This window comes from Silene latifolia, chromosome 11, assembly GCF_048544455.1.
Source record: "Silene latifolia isolate original U9 population chromosome 11, ASM4854445v1, whole genome shotgun sequence".
Classification (NCBI taxonomy): Eukaryota; Viridiplantae; Streptophyta; class Magnoliopsida; order Caryophyllales; family Caryophyllaceae; genus Silene; species Silene latifolia.
The window spans coordinates 58,750,359-58,756,978 of NC_133536.1; the positions used below are offsets into that span (position 1 = coordinate 58,750,359).

The 6,620-nt window shown below is 37.7% G+C and overlaps 1 pseudogene; it reads right to left on the minus strand.

Annotated features, from left to right (window-relative positions):
• Window positions 1–344: 344 nt before the first annotated feature.
• On the minus strand, window positions 345–1,716 carry LOC141613468 (putative 1-acylglycerol-3-phosphate O-acyltransferase; annotated as a pseudogene).
• Window positions 1,717–6,620: the final 4,904 nt, after the last annotated feature.

The following is a 6,620-nucleotide window of genomic DNA, read 5'->3' on the forward strand; positions in this document are numbered from 1 at the left end:
TCCTACACCTCATTTTTAATAATTGTAAAGTCACTACATGAACAATACCATAATCCTTGTTCACCGCATATTTCATTAACAACTCAATTTACCAATTACCATTAGCAACTCACCTTTTAAAACAAAACCTTCACAATCTCGCATGATTTAACACCACAAATTTCTAAATTTTAAATAATTAAAAGATGAAATAAGTAAATACCATAATTCGCAAATCAGTTTCCATTAGAAACACAAAAAAAAAAAAATTCAAAAATACCCTAAATTACACCAACTTGCATAATTTAAGTATTTAACACCACAATTTTCTAGAAGGTATTCTAATTGAATGATGAAATAAGTAATTACCATAATAATCCTTCTTCGGCTTTCGACTGCAAAATGATGTCGTCAAATACCTTCAACATAATACAACGATACATCATTATTAAGCTACTATAAGATCACAATTAACAAAATAATTACTTGCGTCTTACTCCTACAACCAACAGGATGTTGGTAACAGTGCGAAGAAGTTACTTGCGTTAAAAGTTCTAAGCCATTAAATTTTCATAGTTGTTACCCCTGGCTACTGGTCTAAAACTAAGTATATAAAACTGTTAGTAACGCGTATTGTGTCGTATTTATGAACCAAACTTGGTCCCCAAGGCCCTATGTCTCTGCATAATAACAAAAATCAGGATTCCGAAAACTAAATGGAATAACATAAGCTTAATCTACTTTGCAGAGTTTGGATGATGCATAGAAAGCCGTCCTTACAAGATAACTCTTCTCAAAGTATCGTCTAAATTCCTCTGGCTGCCATTTTGATGAACGATAAGAAAAGGAAAAAGGAGAAAGCAAAATACCTCAAAACCTCCGAAGGAATGAAGAAGTTAGACTCCCAGAGATAGTTTAAGACAACCCTTTCCACGATGCTCTAAATTTTCTGAGAAGCTCTTATTTCTGTCTGTGCTGCAAATCCTACTGGTCCAACTAAAATCAAGCGTTGGACATGCTCAGGGTGCTACAGAAACATATTTATGCATTAACTAATTAGACACAAAATCGAGTAAAATTGCTCAACTGAATTAAAACTAACAATGTGACAATAGAAACATTGAGAGCAAATTTAGAAGCAATGTAAACCCCAAATGAATGCCCAAGAAGAATGAAACTGTTGAGTTTCATGGCTTTATGCCATTCCCCCAAAGAATCGATAAACCATGCTTCTGAATCTGCATTGTGGTAACAAAACAAAAGGCGTTAAAGAAGTGCCGCGTAATTTCAAGAAGCCAAATATTTATCTAACTCCATCTTAAATTTCAATGCATGTTTGATTGACCACAAAGACGACAGTCGGCAGCTATATATAGCATTTGAGAAAAGAGAGTTGAATATGACAAGTAAATGATTCCTAACCTTCTGTACTTTTGCATGTAAAATCAGGCCTGCTTGATCCACCCCAACTGCAAGGCAAGAGAGAAAGCACAGGGAACTTTAATATCGAATCGGACTTCTACTTTCAAACCCATCTTACAACGTGTAATCCATCCAACTTGCTTACCCAAGTTGATCAATTGTAATAACCCTAAATTGACGGGCCAATGCATCAAAATTATGAAAGAAGAAGCCATGAGAGGTACAATATCCATGAACCATAGCCATGGTGGGGGCATCATCCTTGCTGTCAAAGGTAACCATATTTATAAACCTGGGCTCATTGCTTACAGACTAAAACCAGCATAAATACGCCGGTTAATCGCTCGCCTTTTAAGGTAAATAAATGGAGGACAAACCCACAATCAAAGTTCTCACCAATATTTGGTCGGGAAAAACTGAAATCCCAAGTTAAATTCTCCTTCATTGAAAAGAAAAATAGCGGATTCGGATCTTGCGCAGCGAAAAATAACGAATTGAAACTGAATAAACAACATTTGGGATTCAAAATCGCTTGTTAAAAGCGAAGAATACCAGTAAATAAGGAAAGCAAATCGAAGTAAACATCAAAAAAGGACTCAAAATCGCTTTTAAAAATGAGTAAATACGAGCACATAACGAAATCAATCTGAGCATAAACAACAAAAAATTGGATTCAAAATCGTTTCCTCATTTATCTGAACTCAGTTTTTTAAATCTTATAAAGTTAGAATGAAGAGATCTTAATGATTTCTTTAGCAACGTCCTCATTAATCTATCAAAAATCCACCAAAAATTACAGTCAAATATATGAAATCACACCAAAATGAACGAAATTAAACTTCATATCAAGAGTCTAAACCCTAAAGAAAAACCCAAAATAAAATCAAGGAAATCGATGGCAAGGATACTCACACAATAAAAACAAGGGAATTTTATGTAGCGGTGATAAGATTATGATGACGGCGACGTTGATTCTGATATCTCCGCTTGCATGGTTGAGGTGCTCGCGATCATCAAATACAGTGTTTATTTGTGAGAGTGAAAGTGAAGGGAAAAGGTGAAGGGGTGTGTGTGGTTGAGGAAAGAGAAGAGGAGAGGGGCAGGAAATGAGTGGTTGATAAGAAATGAGTGGTTGGAGTGAGCAGAGTGAGACTCGTATGAAGGAAAGGTCTCAACAGGCCCAAATGAGAGGAATGATGGGTATGAATATAAGGAGGAAAGGTAATAAGTGAGGCCCAAATAATAGCCATCCAAACCCCGCACAAAACACTCATCCCATACCCGCAAATACTATGCCATTATGAGGATAATTCAGAACTCAGACAAAAAAGAGCCCAAAACCGCACAAAACATCCAGCCCAACCCGTTTAGTAGGTACTATTCATTAGGCAAGTTACTATTCATTGATGAATAGTAACATGAGTATTCTCACATTTTATAAAGGTGTTTTATTAGGCTGAGTTTGGAAGATTCTGGTCGGGTCAACTCCTAGTAGCTCAAAAACATAGGTAATGATAATGTAACTACACTTACGGAGTATTTGTAAATGGCACAATAATACAAACTAAGTATAAAGACATGTTACGATTCATCGTCTCACATCACACCAAAAAAAATAACTATTCATTGTCTCACAAACATAAGTGATATTAGTAATTTCGGAGTGACATTATGTCCTCCTAAAACATACTCCCCCCAATTCTGCCTGAAGTTCCTCAAAGCTTTGTGCACAACAATTAAGGAGAGGAAATAAAGAATGAATAAAAAGGACAAGTTGACTTTTATGTAGGAAAGAAAAGACAAGATTAATTAAACTAAAGTAATATGGATTAAACTTAATCCTTCCCTCCAAAATTAAATAAATCGTGGGCCATAATGTTCATACAGTACAGTTGAACATCTCAGAAAATTTTTGAAATTTCTACATTTCTTACAACTTCTACATTACTTAAATTACAATGTTTAGATTTCTAGATTCATAAAATTACAACCCTTCATAAAAATTCTGAAATTAAACTTACACACTTTTAATTTAAATGACAAAAGACTAGAAAATGAGATTAACTTCAGATTTGCATGGGTTTTCCTTCACTTCTTCCTTCATTGTCATTAATCAGAACTGTAACATCAAGAGGACACACAAGTGGAGATATCTGATGAAATTTGGCACCAAATTAAGATCAAATTTAGACTAAATTTTTAGCTTTCCGCCAATTTGAACATTTCAGAGCAGTTCAAAATTTGCGCCAACATCAATCAACATTATGTGCAAGTTCAAATAATTAGGGTTTGTTACAACCATATATAGAAAGTCACTGTTTTAGGCAGATCATTCATATGCAAACAAACAAAAACTCTCATTAAATACACCCAAATAAATTATCCTTAAACACAAACAAATTCATGGCAAATAAAATCAGAAACTTGAGTAACTTAGAGAGAGCAAAAATTATTCAGATTCTACTTCTGAAATGTATAAATGGGAAACCAGTCAGGGGTACCATGTTAGAGGTGGCTCAACAATATGGTGTAACCAGGAAAGCCATCACGAATTTATGGAATGAAGCAAAGCAACAAAGAGATGCAGTGTAACACCCTCTCATACCAAGGTACCTTACCAAGGACTACCCTAGCATGAAAGGCTGTTACCATCTCGGTTTCCCGAGGTTAGCATATCAAAGTTACCAATTTCAAACAACATTTATTAAAGTATAAAGAGTTAGCGATTACATTATCTCATACCAACTCCAAATAAAAGTACAAGGACCTCAATACAACTGAAATCAAGACAGCTAAACGCGTAACAGCGGAAGCTAGACGCGAAGTGGTGACCCCGCCAAGACTGTCCCATAGCTAAACATCTGCATCACCTGTCACATCCTGCTCACCACCCCCGAATGGATCGCCACAGGTTTTATAAAACAACAACGGGGTCAGTTACTAAATAATCATAAGACAAGTGTATAAAGCAATCAGCTGATCAACCTCCATCCCCGGTCTCCTGATCTCACACAGTAACCAACTACACACCGAGGTGTGTAGCCCTGCCGGACTACCCATCGCAACAGGTAGCCCACGCCGCCAGTGGGGGACCACAACCAATCCCCACCGAAATCCCGCTCATCAACGAGCGATAACACTGTCCCATAATGTGCACATACCCTCCTGTGGCGGGTTCCACGGAGGGCGAACTAGGGCGTGAATCCACTCCCGCAAGTGACTCCACCACAACCATCACAACAACATCATAACCACCACACCACCACCACACCAACACTCCGATGATCAACAAACAACAATCATACACAGTACAATTACAACATCTCAAATTAATTAAGCACAACTGAGTAGGAAAACCCTACCTTTTCGCAATCCGCTATGCTGCAATCAATCATAAAATATGCATAACAAATACCACATCGTCACCTACAACAATTATAATCAACAATCCCCAAATTAACCCAAAACAATAATTAGGGCAAAACCCTAAAGATAATCTATTAACTGATTACAAAGCACCAGAGACTCACCAACGAAATCGAGACAAAAGACGGAAGTATAGACTTGCGATCGACCAATTAGCCTTGAGAGTGCTTAGGGTGATTAGAGAGAGAGAGAGAGATTAACGTTATTAGGTTTTGGTAAAAATGATTTAGAAACTGTAAACATAATTTATATAATCTCTAATCATCTTAACCAAACCACGGAAAATAACACCCGTCAGACCGGATACTCGGTCGAGTATAGAGTATACTCGGCCGAGTACCCTCCACTCGGCCGAGTATTCCTGGGCAGTAGCCAACCCGGGATACACGATACCCTTTACTCGACCGAGTAGGCCATACTCGACCGAGTACCAGCTTAGGAAAACCGTAGTATTACAGTCTTCCCTCCTTAAAAAGAATTTCATCCCCGAAGTTCAAACCCAACCTATAAAACATGAACACTTAACGCTAACTCCACCAACCAAGCTTACTTCCACAACACGGCCCACGATATCTTCTCAACTACAGCATAGCCTCTCGATACTAACTCCATAATACCATCGAACGACCATAACATAAGTGTTGCCAACTCTGTCTCACTTCTATAACGCTCTCTAGGACACTCAATTCCAAGACAATCCACCGGACAAGATCAACCATTAAAACGGAATGTTACATTCTACCACCCTTAAAACAAACTTCGTCCTCGAAGTTTACTCACACTCGTAAACATCATATTACTACAAGCACTGCCATTACCTGTAATAAAATCAACCCCAACACAAATCCATCCTTTACTCTACACCAACACTCAAACTTCCAATTATACTATAACATGTACAACCATCAAACTCTCTTTGTCGCATCCTACTCCTCTTAAGATACATGTTACGTCCTCGTAACTCACTAATATTAGGTCCTTTGCTATACCTACCATAAACCTCATTAACATCGCATGTCAACGATCACCCACTATAACCTCAAGACCTACAACCATTCCTATATCCAGGGCTCTCTTTCTCTCACAGTTCTCGTGCCTCCAATTATTCTGTACTCACATAATATATAACATAAAATCCTCAGTATCACCATTACTCCATCTCTTCCACATTACCGCAAAACGACATACTTCTATATACATATACACTCATCTCCACGATCTTAACTCACGATCCATGATTATTACACACACTAACATTAGCTTCTCAAGTTCACCTCTTTTATTACCACAAAACTCATCCTTGACTTGACATGATACTAAGTCCCAAAACTCCGTACTCACTGTCCCACGAAAAGATGCTAAACCACATGTAGTTTCAGTTCAATACCACATATGCTCCACAATCTCTTGCCACGACTATGTCCACCAATGCCTCATCTAAAACAAGATCAAAAGTACTCCAACAACCTCTCACAACTGTGTCCCATTAACAGAATATTACTATACCATGACAACAACAGAACCACACCCAACTCTCTTTCATATCATACTCTATTCTCACTCTCATGCCGACACTGGTAAGAAACATCGGGAAATAAAACAACGGTCTATATGCCCCGACCGACACTGACAGGAAATAGCAGTAAACAAACAGCAATCTATGACAACACGAAAATACTCGTATCACAACACGAATTACTGTGCCTAGATCGCCACTCGAGGCACAACAACCATATCGATAGCTATCACAACTTTTACAATCTCATAACACTGACTGAGTACCACTTCCTTGA